Source organism: Phascolarctos cinereus, unplaced genomic scaffold (assembly GCF_003287225.1).
Source record: "Phascolarctos cinereus isolate Bilbo 61053 unplaced genomic scaffold, phaCin_HiC Scaffold_4;HRSCAF=312, whole genome shotgun sequence".
Lineage (NCBI taxonomy): Eukaryota > Metazoa > Chordata > Mammalia > Diprotodontia > Phascolarctidae > Phascolarctos > Phascolarctos cinereus.
Genome location: NW_027555847.1, coordinates 470,536,273 through 470,551,981, shown reverse-complemented (window position 1 = coordinate 470,551,981; position 15,709 = coordinate 470,536,273). Strand labels below are relative to the sequence as shown.

The window sequence follows — 15,709 nt, the reverse complement described above, 5'->3', positions numbered from 1 at the left end:
GGATGAGGGGTAAGTGAGGTGGGATAAAATGTTATACCAAGAATGAAGGAAATAATAATAGCTTAATAGCTGATAATATAAGTTTATTTACATTATTTTGCTTCACACTTGAGATAATACTGTGAGGGAGGTATTATAGATATTATTATCCCCAGGAGGAAACTGAGACCCAGAGAGGTTAAGTGAATTACAGCTAATAACTGTCAAAGGCAGAATTCCAAGCCAGGTCTCTCCTCACTCCAATGGACTCCAAGTCTGATGTTCTTTACCTATACTTCACCATGGTGGAGTTGTCATTGGTTTTTATGAAATTGTTCTCATATATAGAGAGAGAGAGAGCACCCTGGAGGTAGGAGCTTCTTGTGTACTAAGGGATGATGATGTGAATCTACATATAGCTTTAAAAGATGATTCATCCAGTAATTGTCAGAAGAGACATATAGTGATGGTTGGTGACTTTCTGCTGAGAGGTACAAAAATGTCTGTTTGACCTGATATGTAAACTAGAAAGGTCTCCTGTATTTCTGGGACATGTTTCTGGGATGTGATCATGAACTTCCCAAGGTATGGCAAAACTTACAAGTGATACAGAATCCTCATAATTCACGTGGGAACAAATTAAACTGTTATAAGGATCATAGAAACATTGTTAAGTATTGTGAAAAACTGGAAGAAAAAAGTCCTGAAAATCTTACGGGCACAAGTGGTGTTTACCTCACAATTGCCAACAGATGGTAAATTTAGGCTTTGGGAGAGAAAGGCAAATTTGAGATGTGAATAGCTGGCTAAAAAGATAGTATCTCAGAATAGGATTTGGATTTCTGAACCAAGGTTTAAAATAAAGGCATGATAGGCTCTTGGCCAGGGGTGGAGTGGACACAACAGACTGGTAAAAATGGAGTTGTGAAAATCTGATTAGGAGAGCTTAAAACTGAAATTGGAGAGGAAGGAAAAAAATCCCTCACAGTTATATGCCAAGCTAGAGAACAGAGAGAAACAGGCATGGTACAGAAAGAAGAGGTGTAGAAAGGACCAGTAACTTAAGGAGAAAACAGCCAAGAAGTAAGTCAGCAATAAAACAAAGAACCTCAAATGGAAAACAGATGCATAGAGAATAAGTAACAAAGAAGGCAAATTAAGACCTTAATTGAAGGAAACAAATTTAACTTCACAGATATCACTGAATCTTGGTAGGATTGGTGGGACTCCAGACTGTGATATAAGATAGAAATGCGTGGATTGCATTCTCCAGAAGTTAGAAAACAACAGTATTTTTAGACCACTCCCTTCACCATTACCAAAATAGTAGATTGGAGATGAAATAACAAGGCACCCACAATCAATATCCAGATCATTAAAAATTCTGTTACATTTATGGCTAGGGGAAAATTTCTTAACCAATAAGGAATAAAAGTAATCACAAAATATAAAATGGATGTTTTCTAGTTTCCAAATATTGAAATATTCAAACGGATCTTTGATCTCATCAAATTTGAAGTTCTTTCCAACAATGCAGATAGCAATCCACTCATGCCTGCTCATCCCCTGCCAGGTATCACTTGGCATTGCTGTAGGTCAGTGAGACTATATGCCCAGAATATACTCCCTCTTCCCCTTTATCTCATAGAATATCCATCCTTATAAGTATATAGTTCAAGTGCCATCTCTTATAGGAAGCTTATCCAGATCCCCTCCATTGCTAGTGTTCTACATTAGAAATTATTTTGTATCTAATTTCTCTGTATTTTGTATTTATTTTTCTGCATACACGTTGCTTCCTTTAATGCAATGCAAGCTCCCTGAGGTTAGAGAACAGGTGAGAGATTCTTCAGGTTACGGCAAGAAGATGGGGGTGGAGTGGTGGTCAGTGATGGCCCCTTGGAGAGGCTTGGCAGTTCAGAATTCACCAGCACTTGGCCTCTCTTCCTAGTCAATATCTGGGACGACTCTATCCTTTGGGTCTTTTAACCAGAGTCATTCAAAAAGTCTCTGAAGCATTATGAGAGTCTCTGAAGAATTAAAAATGAACATCAGAAAGAGGTCTGTGGAAAGACAATGGTAGGTCTGTGATGTGAGTACAGCTCAACATCTAACTCATAAGAAACTTTGTGGAAGAATGGGAGTCAGAACAGGAGTCATCAAAGAAATGTATAATAATAATAATAAAAAGATAATCTAGAAACATTGTTTAAGTCACATGGTCACATGGTGAGGGATGATAAGTGAGTGTACAGCCAGAGTGCTCTACTGCTACCCACTGAACATGTACACAGAAAAGTAAGGATAACATAAAATAGTTACATCATACACTGAGTTTTGTAAATCATTTGCCTGAACACAACCTCAATAATGTGTTAGGTAACAAAAGTATTAATTATTCCTGTTTAGCATTTAAAACCCTTCACATCCTAGCACAAGCCTGTCATCATGGTTTTATTGCATCCTTTATGTACCCTATGCTCCAGGTAAACTGGCCTACTGGCTGTTACCTATAAAAACATTCCATTTCCTGCCTTTTGTGCCTTCAGAAAGGCTGTATGTACTACAATACCTGGAATGTATTCCCTCCTCACCTTCATTTTTCAGAATTCCTTCCTTCTAGGTATGGCTTAAGTATATATGAGTATATATATCTGTAAGCCTATCCAGAACCCCTCAGTTGCTAGAAATTACTCTATTGACTTTTTCTATAGTTTGTATTTATTTTCCCGTACGTATTGCTTCCCTTAACAGTATATAAGTTCCCTGAAGTCAGAGGCTATTTTGGTTTGAGTGTAACAGTCATTCTGTCAAGGTTTAGACTGTCTGCCTCGTAAGGGGTCCAACATTGTTATAGACCCTAAGAATAGTATTTCTTCCCAGTTTAGGAAGAGATGAAGCTATTGTAAGATTGGAATGGAAGGACAGAGTTTTCGCTTAGAGGGAGTTTTAAAATCTCCCTAGATGGGGACACCCATTGATTGGGGAATGGCTGAACAAGTTGTGGTATGTGATTGTGATGGAATACTACTGTGCTATAAGAAATGGTGAGCTTGATGATGTTAGAAAAACATGAATAGACTTATACTAAATAATGAAGAGAGAAATAAGCAGAACCAAGAGAACATTGTAGGCAGTAAAGCAGTATTGTTTTAAGAACAACTTTGAGTGAATAAGTCATTTTGACTATTATAAAGATCCAAATTAACTACAAAGGACATGTGAAGGAAGTAGCTCTTTTAAGCTCTCCTAATCTGTTTGAATACTTCTCTGCATGCAGAGAAAGAACTGATGAATAGAATCATATTACACACACACACACACACACACACACACACACACACACACTTGTGTCTAATGGTAGCCATTTCTAGGATGAGGGGGGGAAGGGAAGAAAAAAAGGAAAAAAAATTACATGATAACTATATTACATATTTAAAATGAATAGCAAGTTGAACATAATAGATTTGCAGTTTCATGTGTAATCATCTTTTTTAAAGTTATACTATGTTAAGGAAATGCTTGTTTTATTCTATAAAATAAATATGTATTTTTTAAAAAATCTCCTTAGAAAGAGCCTATTTAATTGTAAGCTCCTTGAGGACAGGAACTATCTTTTGCCTCTTTTTATATCCACAGTGCTTAGCACAGTGCCTGGTACATAGTAGGCACCATAAAAATAATAACTGATAATGATAATAATAATACATATTTATTAAATGGATTGATTGAATGGCAGCACCAGCATATGAAACACACTTTTCAAAAGACTCTAAGTCTTATAATAACTGCAACCTTTTCCTATTCCTGCCTTGCTGCTCAGTTTGTTAAGAGAATCTAGCAAGGGGTGACTGACATGCCTACTTAGAAAAAAAAAACCACTGGATAAATGGTGAATTTACTTAACTGTTTCTCTCTGCTGTTTTATTGTCACATACCAGAGGTATGCTCATTAGTAAGAGTTTCTCTGCCATTTTAAATCTTTCTTAATCCTTATTTGTATTTTAAACAATGTTTCCTAGATAAAGATAAGATAATTTTAATTGTATCCTGAGTTGGTGATTTCTATAGGGAGTCAGATAAGAGAGGGCAACTGTGAATAATGGATTATATTAAATTCAATGAAGTGGGAAATATCCTAGCCAGTTTAGTGATCAAAATAATCACCTGGGGGCTCGGAGCTTTATTAATTTTGTAAGAAACTTGTATTTCAATCTTTTCAATTTTTCAGAAAAGACAAGCTATGTGGAGTTGGGACTTTGCTCTGGATTAAAACCCTCACCAAGTCAACACAGAAAGGCAAAAGATAGCCCCCTTTTCTCAAGGAGTTTATAATCTAATAGAGGAAGACAATACACAGATAACCATGGACAAACAGGATATGCACAGATTAAAATGGAACTAGTCTCAAAGGGAAGGCACTAGTACATTAAAGAGACCTGGAAGAGGTTTCTTGTGGAATGTAGGATTTTGGCTGAGAATGAAAGGAAGCCAAGGAAAGTCCAGAGGTAGAGATGAGAAGGGACAGAATTTCAAGGACATCCATTGAAAATGCAATTGGGAGATGAGTGCCTTGTTGAGGACTCATTTCCGATTGATGAATTTAATACAGAAATGTTTTTTACCTGATAAAGGTAATTTCTTTTAAATGGGTGGGAAAATTAATACACCCCACTTGACTGTAGAACAAATTTGTCTATTTTATCATTTGGAATTTTCCTTAAGAATAGGAAATGGGGTGTGTGTGTATGAGTTTGTGTGTGTGTTTTGCCCTTTTCTCCCCTTGGTATTTCCAGTGTTTAACACAGTGCCTGTTACATATGAAGTACTTAATAGGCAACTAGTGACACAATGTGCTGGGCCTGGAGTCATGAAGATGAGTACAAATGCAGCTTTATATATTTAATAGCAGTGTGACCTTGGGCAAGTTATTAACCTTTGTCTGCCTTGGTTACCTCATTTGTAAAACTGGAATAAGAATAGCACCTATATTCCAATGTTGGGAGCATAAGATAATAAATTCTAGCTAGCTAGCTTGTTAGTTAGTAGTAACAGTAGTAGTAGTAGTAGTAGTAGTAGTAGTAGTAGTAGTAGTAGTAGTAATAGTAGTAAATGCTTGCTGAATGCCCTCTTAGATAAAATCTGGAAGATCTAGTTTAAAATTCCTCTCATATCTCATAACTGTGTGACCATGGGTCTGTCACTTAACCTCTCTAGACCTAAATTTCCTCATCAGCAAATTGAAGATAATAATACATTGTAGGAAATTCATTGATGCTCAAATGAAATAATTTATTATTATCCATTAGAGGGATTTGGGCACCTAGAGGAAATTTTCACTAAAGAGATAAGGAGATCTATTGCTTGTAAAACAACAGGTATTTATAGTGGTGTATTTTGACTCACATTAAGGTAGGCCTAAGGTTTAAAATAAGACACCCTGGGGTAAGGACATGGAGAAAGAAAGATAAGGGAAAAGGTACACAGAACAAAAGATATTCCCAGATCTCAACCTCCAACTGGAGAATGGTAAAAACTGGGTCTCGGTGACTGGAGAAAGAAAGACATAGCAGGGCATCTCAGTTACTGGGGAAGTGGAGGAGCCTAGGCTGTTGCAGAAGGATGGATGGGGGAGGTGGTGGTGGTCAGTGATGGTCCTTTGGAAAGGCTTGTCTTCACATTTGGCACATTTAGGCTTCACCAGCTCTTGGCCTCTCTTCCTAGTCAGTTTGTGGAATGATTTTCTGCCTCTTTGTGTCTTTCATGCCAGGGCCATTCAAATCATACACGGTTTTATAAGAAAGGGGGCACGGAGAAGGTTCATGTTCAGGTATATCTACATGGTTTCCCATCTCTGATGTCATAGGCACAGAGATGTTGGGTTTTGACTGGCAAGGATTCAGATGTTCTAGTTGGGACATGGAAATTTCCAGAAAGCACAAAGATATGGTTTTAGGCATATCAAGATCAGAAACAGGCTGCTATGTTTGTTCCCCAAAATAGAGAAGAGCTAGTTATTACCACAAAGCAATCAAAGTACTTTATATATCCTGAAGCCCTAGGTAAATATGAGGATTCCTTTTTTTATCTTAATTCTTCTCATCTTCAACTTAATGAATGCCTCATTTCTACATCATTCTAATGGATATTTAATACATTTTGTTAATTGAAATAGTATTCTGTTAATTTGTACATTTATTTTCAAATTCTCATTTCTAAAGTGTTATTTTTTTTAGCTGAGAATTTAATGAATAAACTCTACTGGAATCAGAGGGTTAGTATGAACAAAACTGTTTCCTATCTTTACCCAGGCATACCATGGCCCACCAAAATGTAAGAACAACATTCTAAATAGGTGTTGCCATACCAGATGTATAACCTTCAAAATATAAGGAATATGCCCTACTTAGTATAACTTAAAAACAGTTTACTAGACTTTCTGAACTTCTTTTTAAAAATTTCAGCTTTGGCTCTGGCTGCTTTTAGAAAATTATTCAGGATAAGATCACACAGAGGGCTAAAAAAGAAGTGGGAATGGGGGACTTGAATAGTTTTTCTCAAAAAAAGAAGATTTCAAAATAGGGACTTAGCAGAAGAAAAATTATGAGGAAACAAGATGAGGAACATGCTATCTTCATCATCCTTTCTGCCTCTGGAATTTTATCAAAGATTTTTAAATGGGTCTACAGATGATTATTTTATGTTCTAATTATTTTATTCACTATAAAAATCGTTTTATCTAGCTGTGATATCACTATGGTGCTAAACTAATTATCAGAGACACTTACACATATTCACATATACACACAGAGCCAAGTTAATTAACTATAGATTATCTTAACATTTTGATTTCTACCTCTGCTTAAAATGGTGCTTTTTGATCAAGTGATCTCTTTGATGATTGTGTGTGTGTGTGTGTGTGCGTGCGTGCATGTGTGTGTGTGTGTGTGTTGTGTGTGTGTGTGTGTGTGTAGCCTGTCCTTGCCATGCTAACAAGTGTTGTCACCATGGAGACTTGGGGTATAGGAAGTGATTGTTCACAGTAAGGCAGACTCCCCAGTGTCTCCCCCCAAGTTCCTGTGGTTTTGACTTTGGACTTGAGCAACTTTTAAAGGACAGAGAGTCCATGTGAGGCAACAGAACAGGAGAGGCAACAGGGCAGTTTCAGGGAAGTCATGATGTGGAACTGATGGAAGGTCAGAATGGAGATTTCCAGTGTGGAGCAGAAAAATGGGTAGAAGCAGATTGTTGGTGGAGATGACTTCATTGGGAGCTGAGGATGATTGGGGACCCTCGTTGCTTGACTCTACTTCCTTGATTCAATCAGTTTTGATCTTGTTCTGATGCATATTATTTGTCAAGAACTCATTCTGTCAACAGGATTCACAGAGATTTCATGTAAGTTCCTTATATAATGAAAAGATGACAAGTAGCCATCATTGTACTTGGGTGATACAATTCACCATGTAGAAAAGGCTGGGGATCCTGCTTTCTGAGAGTTATTATAATGGTTTGTGGAAGAACCTAGAATATGTGTAAACATTCTGTAACTAGTCTACTAACCAGATATTGAAGAGGAACTTGATTAATTGGCTGTATAGATGGACCTGGGATCTATTCAAAAGGCCACTAAACCCCCATCTTTTGCCTAGTTCCTTCCTGCACTCTTTAAGAGACAAAGCTATAAGAGGAGAGCCCTTGGCGCCTCCCTATGTGAAGCCAACTTGTGGCTTAAGAACATGGGCCTTTGTTCTTGACCTCAATGTTTGTTTTTTTCATTTTAGGTGAAGGAGATTGGAGGCTACAACCTTGTATGCTTTGAAAGATCAGGAAAGCAAGCCACTAGGAGGTCTAGGAATGGTGTCAATGTTGGGGTTTGCAACCATAGTTTTAAGACCCAGAGGAGCAATGGACAATTTCAGGACTCAGGCTATTAATAGCTGAGAAAGGAACTCATTTAGCATCAGTAGGTATTTGATGTAAGTTTAGTAGAGCCAATGCTATGTAGAAACTGACAAGTTGGAGCTCATTGTTTCCAGTGAGCAAAGTGGTATAGAGGATGCCTCCAACATGTTGGGAGTTGGGGACTATTTGTCTATTTGTACTTCTGTTCTTATTATATCTTTGAAATAAATATCCCTTTGTAAAAGGGTGCTTGTTGTTTCAGTGGAGTCTGACTCTTCTTGACCCCAAATGGGATTTTCTTGGCAAAGATTCTGGAGTGTTTGCCATTTCCTTCTCCAGAGGAAGACACTGAGGCAAACAGGGTTAAGTGACTTGCCAGCTTAACAGCTAGTGTCTGAGGCTGGATTTGAACTCAGGTCTTCCTGACTACAAGCCTTGTGCTCTTTCTGCTTCACCACCTAGGTGCCTTTAAAAAGAGGTCACTGGTGACTAAAGGGGGTGGGAGTGGGTAACACACCAGAATGCATGCTTGAGCCAATAGCATTAGAGAAAGACTTCCTACACCAAAGGAGGATATAGCTGATCTGGCTTTGAGAAAGTAAAACCAGAGAATATATTCCACACATATAGGCAGCTACAGTGATAGTTTTTCTGCTGAAACTGTTCTCTTAAAAATTCCAAAAGAGGATCATTTTCTTAAAATCATTTTTGAAGCAGCCTAAGAGTGCTTATCTCATCTTTATTGGTTGATTTACTTTTGTAAGCCTCCAGAGGTATGTGCAAGGAGGAGCAGTGAAAGCAGACACTGCTCCTGAACAGTTTGGCAGGAGTTGGGAATGCCTGATTGGTCAGGAATGCTTGGATGTTAATGTCCAAAAGGATATAAGCAATTAAGTAAGTATATGAATCCATTCATTGGTTGTTCTATCAAAAGTTTTTGAACATCTGCTCTGGCTGGTACTGTTGACATTCAAAAGACAAGGAAGTTGAGTGACAGACTGCTCATTGATTCAACTAGTTTGAGCATCTAAATGTGCCCAGTTTTTTTGTGACTTATTCCTAGGATAGAAACAACTAGTTGAGATGCAACCTTAATGTTCACTTGTAAATAATTGTAACATATAGACAAGAAACATGTTCTACCCTTTTGTGCACTCAGCTACTTACTTTCTTATGTCACTAATGCCACACTTATAGCAATTTTTTCTGAACTTTTTAGATTAAGTAATCAAACAATATGTTCTAGCTGTAAGTCTGACTACAACCATTGAAGGAAAGAACAATGAAATGTAAGTACTTCAGACATTCTATGCTCCCTTACAAACATATTTCTAGAAAATTAAGTCAAACTAGAACCTTCAATTGATATTTTCTTACAAAAGAAAAGGGAAGGAAGGAAAGGAGAAAGGAAAGAAAAAAGAAAGGAGGGAGGCAAAGAAGGAAGCAAGCATTCATTAAGTGCCTACTCTGTGCTAGGCATTGTGCTGTGTGCTTTAGAAATATTATCTCATTTGATCCTCACAACAACCCTAGGAGGTAGATACTATTGTTATCCCACTTGTACAGATGAGGAAACTGAGGCAGATAGTGGTTAAGTAACTTGCCTAGATTTTTTTTTAAGTGAGGCAATTGGGGTTAAGGGACTTGCCCAGAGTCACACAGCTAGGAAGTGTTATGTGTCTGAGGCCAGATTTCAACTCAGGTCCTCCTGAATCCAGGGCCGGTGCTCTGTCCATTGCACCACCTAGCTGCCCTATGACTTGCCTAGATTCAGACAGCTAGTTACCTCAAAAGAAAAAAAAATCACTTCATTCCAATGTTAAATTATCCTCTTTTAATTTATGGCAATATCATACGTTCACAGGGTAATAATTTTCCTTTCTTCTTTTGTTCATAGATTGTTCCAGCTGAAGGCACCTCAGAGATCATTTTGTGTCACCCTTCATTTTTACATTGTGCAAACTGAGATGCAGAAGGTTGAATAACCTGCTCACATTCACACAAGTAGTTAGTGGCAAAATTCTGAGTCAATATGAGGTCTCCTGACTCTAAGGCTAATGTTCTTTCTGCTAAACTCAGCTGACTCCCTAATCCATCATGTATTTTTGCAATTGCTTCTACCCTTGGCTTTCTTCCTGGATCTGATCATATGATTGGGTCATAAACTTTTTGGGATTTTTTCCCCTGTTTTCATAAAAATGCTCCCAGTTCTGGAGAAGGAAGGAAGTCCTTGCAGTGGATCAGTGGTAAGGTGTTTATTTAAGTCAAAATTATCAACCGAAGGAACTTAACTAAAGAGTAAATATTTATTAGCCTGAGCAGTCAAACATGATTGCTATCTTGCCTTTTAAGATGAACAGGAAAGAGAATGACTCATTTAAACAACTGTTTGCAGTATTTAATCTAAACTAACACACTATAATATGTACAATAGCTCAGGATATTACTTCAATATACTGCAAAATAATTTTATAATCAGAAAGAGCAATGTTCTTCATAAGTAAACCATATTTTGAAGGCTAATCTAACCTTGATTAACTAGAATGCTGGGGAAATTGTGCATTCTAATTAATTACATTTTTGGCCTGTGGGCTAACCAAAAAAATTCTTTTTTGTTTTTGACTCTGGGGATTGATTTTTTTCTTAGGATACATTAGACCACTTCTTTTGTTTTAAAAGGTTTAGTGGAGTGTCCATGGGTGAATTTCTTTTTGATGTCAAGATTTCTTGCCTTTTCCTTTCAGATCACCATCATCTACTCTGTATATATCTTGTAAGTATGCAGTTATTGACATGTTGTCTCCCCCGATAAAATGTGAGCTCATTGAGGGCAGGGATGTTTTTGTATCCCCAGTGCTTTTTTTTTTTTGGCTTTTTGGTTAGGCAATCAGGGTTAAGTGACTTGCCCAGGGTCACAGACCTAGTAAGTGTTATGTGTCTGAAGCCAAATTTGAACTCAGGTCCTCCTGACTTCAAGGCTACAGTTCTTTCCACTGCACCACCCAGCTGCCCCCTATCCCTAGTGCTTTTCACAGTGATTACACATACAAAGTTCTTAATAAATGCTTTCTGGTCCTATTGCGAGTGTCACCAAAGATTATACAAAAATAACAATGTATGTGCAGATATGTAATTATGATGATTATGTGTATCCCTGGAGAAGAGATGAGAAAATGTCTGCTTTCTTTGCTGAGTTAGGGGATTATCGGTGAAGAACATTTCTTATACCGTCAGACTCTGTTATGTTTTGGTTAGTTTTGATGATTTGCTTTTCTTTCACTTTTTTAAAAAAAAAAATCTTTGTTACAAAGGATAACTCACTCAGGGATAAACTGGTTTGAAGGTGATATGAAAACAGAAGGTATTGATTTTTTTTTACATTTTTTTGGTGTTGATATTTTTTTAAAAAAGATATTTACTGAACAGTAATATAGGCTGTATATATGAACTAAATGTTCCCTGACTCCAGCATATTTTGTTTTTAGATAAATCCTAGTTCTTAAGGGCAGCTAGGTGGTGCAGTGGACAGAGCACTAGAGTCAGGAAGATTCATCTTCATGTGTTCAAATCTGGCCTCAGACATTTACTAGCTATGTGACTGTGGGCAAATCATTTAACCCTGTTTGCCTCAGTTCCCCATCTGTAAAATGAGCTGGAGAAGGAAATGGCAAACTACTCCAGCATCTTTGACAAGAAGACCCCAAAAAGAGTCATGAAGAGTCAGACACAACTGAACAAGAGCCTGGGTTTTAACCAGTTTTGTCATTTTCTTCATACTCATAAAAATTCAGGGCATCACAGCACTGTTTTTTTTTTAATTTTTTACTGATATCTTTTGTCTTTGATCACCTTCATTTCCAAGTGTATCTCTACTCAGTGGGCCATTCCTTGTAACAAAGAGTAAAAAAACAAAAGAACAATGTAATACTTTTTAAAAAAACATATGAACCATACTAACCTAATTATTGAGACTATTATTTATGTAATATACATTTCCCTCAATTTTTTCTTCATTAATTTTTTATCTTCATGGAATATCAGAAACATTATAAACTAACTTGAGAAGTGGTTCCAAGGTACTGGGGAAATTTTATATGTAGAATTTTCTCCATGAGTCTAAAAAGCAGAGACAGGTGGAAGAGGGAAATCATACAGGAGCACTGATTTCACATCAAGTGACTTTTTTATTTTTATTTTTGGCAGCATTATCTTTAGTGCCACATTTAGCCACCTCTCCTGTGGGGTGACACTCCCTACTTGTTCCCTCCCTTGTTTCATTTTTAGAGAAATAAGACATATATCATCAAAGGAGCAAAATTGAAGCACCATTCCTATCTATGTATAACAGAACCTCTCCCTATCTTTACATCCATATCCTACCATTTTCCATTTGTTTTCTGCATCAGCCTAACAAGAAAGAAGAAGAGAAAAGATGCTAGCAATGATAGATAAAATAATACAACCAGGGGGACATATCCTAGCTCCTTTCCCAAAAGGTCCTGAAGTAAAGACACCAAAGGTGCTAGATTTAATTATCCTTTCACATATATTTTCTTCCAATTCTACTTAGTTATTTCCATCACATTTAGCACATGTAAGACCAGACCTGGTGTTCTCCTCACACCAAATCAGCTTTTGCTCTTGGCCTCCTTGTTTGTTAGTGGCATTAACATTCTTTCATTTATTTGTTCATTCATTCATTTCTTCATGAAACATTTATTTAGTCCTTACTATAAGCAAGGCATGATGAGAGATAAAAACATACACACAGTCTTTTGACCTCTAGGAGTTTATTATCTCATAGGTAAGTTAAGATATGTTCACAAATGGCGAATACCAGAAATACAATAAATCCCATAAGATGGAGCCAAAAAATACCATGGAATTACAGAAGAGAGAGTTATCTTCCAGCTATGGGGACCTGGGGAGATGGTTCCTGAACTGGGCATTGAGGGGCAGTCAGGGCAACAACAGGTGAAGATGGTGGGGGAAGGGCATTCTAGGTAGAGGAGATGGAGTCAGTCTATCGCTGGAGGCATACTTGAAGCATTTCTAGTTTGGTACAACCTTTCAAACAGAATGTGTATTTTACTGTTATAGCCCTTAAGAAGAAAGGATCACCATTGCACCATGATAACATATCAGAGTAGGACTTTGGTGAAGGATATAACCATATTTGCTGTGTGGATTGAATATGTAAATTTCTATAACAGAAAAACTTTGTTGCAAATAGATTCTGGTATAGTTTTCTGCACACATTGGATAGTCAATACTGACCATTTGACATCATTAAAATCAAGCCCAGACTTGTTTCTATACTGCAAAAGTCATCATCAGGGTCACCAACTTTTTTTAAAAGTCAAATCTTTTTTGCTTATCTCCCCTCCATACTCCCAGCACCAATCCATCCAAGAACCAACATCCTTCCTTCCTTCCTTCCTTCCTTCCTTCCTTCCTTCCTTCCTTCCTTCCTTCCTTCCTTCCTTCCTTCCTTCCCTCCTTCCTTCCTTTCTTCCTTCCTTCTCCCCTCTCTTTCTCTTTTTCTCTCTTTCTTCCTTCTCCCCTCTCTTTCTCTTTTTCTCTCTTTCTCTCTTTCTTTCTTTCTTTCTTTCTTTCTTTCTTTCTTTCTTTCTTTCTTTCTTTCTTTCTTTCTTTCTTTCTTTCTTCCTTTCTTTCTTTCTTTTCTTTTCTTTCTTGTTAGTACATCCTACCTCCTGAACCCGGACTTTGTACAGTAATTTACTCTTTCTTTGAGTTTGTGAGCAAATATTTAATTCACCATGTCACTAAACTCAGCCAAGCCCAGAGTGACTTTGCATATGACATATGCTCACTGAGCCCATAAAGAATCACACACTCTCTGAATTCATCCTATATCCCAGATAATAGATGGATGACCTGAGTAAATGAGTAAAAGCTCACCCCCACACCCACTATATCTAAAGGGCCCTGACTAATTCACACTCCATCCAGCTATCTACCAGGATACCAGAGCCTAATGTACACAGGAAACTTTCCATCTGCAACATCCATACCTCAGGCAAACCCTCACCCCCACCCCCCATACACACACTTTCCATCTCTTGCTTCTGCCCTGGGAAAAAAAATAAAATCAACACTACCTCTGCCACTGGCAAAGGAATTATTATGCATTATTTTATAGCTCCAATCACAATCCCTTTGACTCTCTGCACCAAAACTCTCTTCTCTGGCCAACACTCCCTTGTATGTATCCCCCTCTCCTCCCTCATTACAAGGTAAGATCCTTGAGGGCAAGAACTATGTACTTTGGCTTTGTTTGCCCAATACCTGGAACGTAATTGTTGTTGTACTTTGTTTAGTCATTTTGTTCACATCCAACTCTTCAAGCCCCCATTTGGAGTTTTCTTGGCAAAGATAACAGAATAATTTGCCATTTCCTTCTCCAGCTCATTTTACAAATGAGGAAACTGAGGCAACCAGGGTCAAGTGACTTGCCCAGGGTCACACAGCTAGAGTAAGTGTCTGAGGCCAGCTTTGAACTTGCGAAGATTGGTTTTCCTGACTTCAGGACCAGCACTCTATCCACTGTGCCACCTAGCTGCTCCTTGGAGCATAATGCATGCTTACTAAATGCTGATTGATTCATTTGGAATCCTTTTTTCTGTGTTCAAATCTGCCACGTAATATTTGACTTTGGTCAAATCACTTAAGTTTCCTTAGTTCCTTTTCTATAAAATGAGGACATTGGGCTAGATGATTTTCAAGGTGCCTTCCAGTTCTAAAACTATGATCTTATGATTATCTTTCTAAATATCTTTCATGTGTTGATTAGGCTAGGCCCATGAAGAATTGTGTGTGTGTGTGTGTGTGTGTGTATGTGTGTGTGTTTATGTGTGTATGTGTATGTGTTTATGTGTGTGTATATATGTGTGAAAGTGTTCAATTCCCAGTAAGCCTGGCAGCAGCAGCAAATCTCAGCAACTTCAGTGCCCAGGAGTGCTTAGGCAAAAATGCCACCAACACCCTCCTAACTCCTCTCTCCTTCAATTTCATATCTTTTAGCTCCTTCTTCTTAACAGTATTTCTTCAGGTTCAATAGGAAAAAGGTCCAGGGACATGATCAGAACATATATTTATAAATATGCACTCTGTAAAATTACTGATAGCAAATTACTAACAAAAATTATCAATAAACAGTAATTTTTGGACAATTTATACAGTAACAGCAAAATTGTAAAGATAAACAACTTTGAAAGACTTGGTAATTCTGATCAATGCAATGGCCAACCACATTTCAAAAGGACTCATGATGAAACATGTTATCTGCTCCCAGATGGAGAACTGATGGACAGAGTACAGATTGAAGTGTATTTTTTTGCCCTTTCTTTTTCTGGCTTTTTTTTTAAGATGGCTAATGCAGAAATGTGTTTTGTAATGGCTATACATATTTGTAATAGGTTTTATTTTTCTTGTCTTCTCAATTGGGAGTGGGGAAGGAGAAAGAGAATTTGGAACTGAAAATAAAAGAAAATAAAATTGAATTTTAAAAATAGCAAATATGCTTTCCCTCTTTGTCTCTACTTCCATCCAGCTTGTGCTAGAAAAGTAAAATAAAATCAAATCTCTCTTCCCTTTTAGGGTTAAGTTTTCCTTTCTCAATTCTATTCTGTTCATAGTCAGAGAGGGGTGGGGGAAGAGAGAGGGAAAGAGAATGAGAGAAACAGAGAATACCCCTCACAAAACCTCCTGGTAGATGACTGTGTAGGGTTCATTCCTTCATTTATTCATTCGTTTGTTTGTTTTTACCAGATTCAACAGCGTAGACACAGAAGTAAGAGATTAA

The 15,709-nt window shown here is 37.4% G+C and overlaps 2 long non-coding RNA genes across 2 annotated transcripts in view; both read left to right on the top strand.

The window, feature by feature from the left end:
- LOC110219029 (uncharacterized) overlaps positions 1-8,142 on the top strand; it is a 29,049-nt gene extending 20,907 nt beyond the window's left edge. Inside the window, exon 2 of the long non-coding RNA XR_002327491.2 lies at positions 7,764-8,142. This is a non-coding gene — a long non-coding RNA (uncharacterized LOC110219029). The remainder of the gene's footprint in view (positions 1-7,763) is intronic.
- Positions 8,143-9,093: 951 nt separating this feature from the next.
- On the top strand, positions 9,094-15,416 carry LOC144456971 (uncharacterized). Its single transcript, XR_013486218.1, has 2 exons — positions 9,094-9,173; positions 9,782-15,416. It is a non-coding gene; the product is annotated as an uncharacterized LOC144456971 (long non-coding RNA).
- Positions 15,417-15,709: the final 293 nt, after the last annotated feature.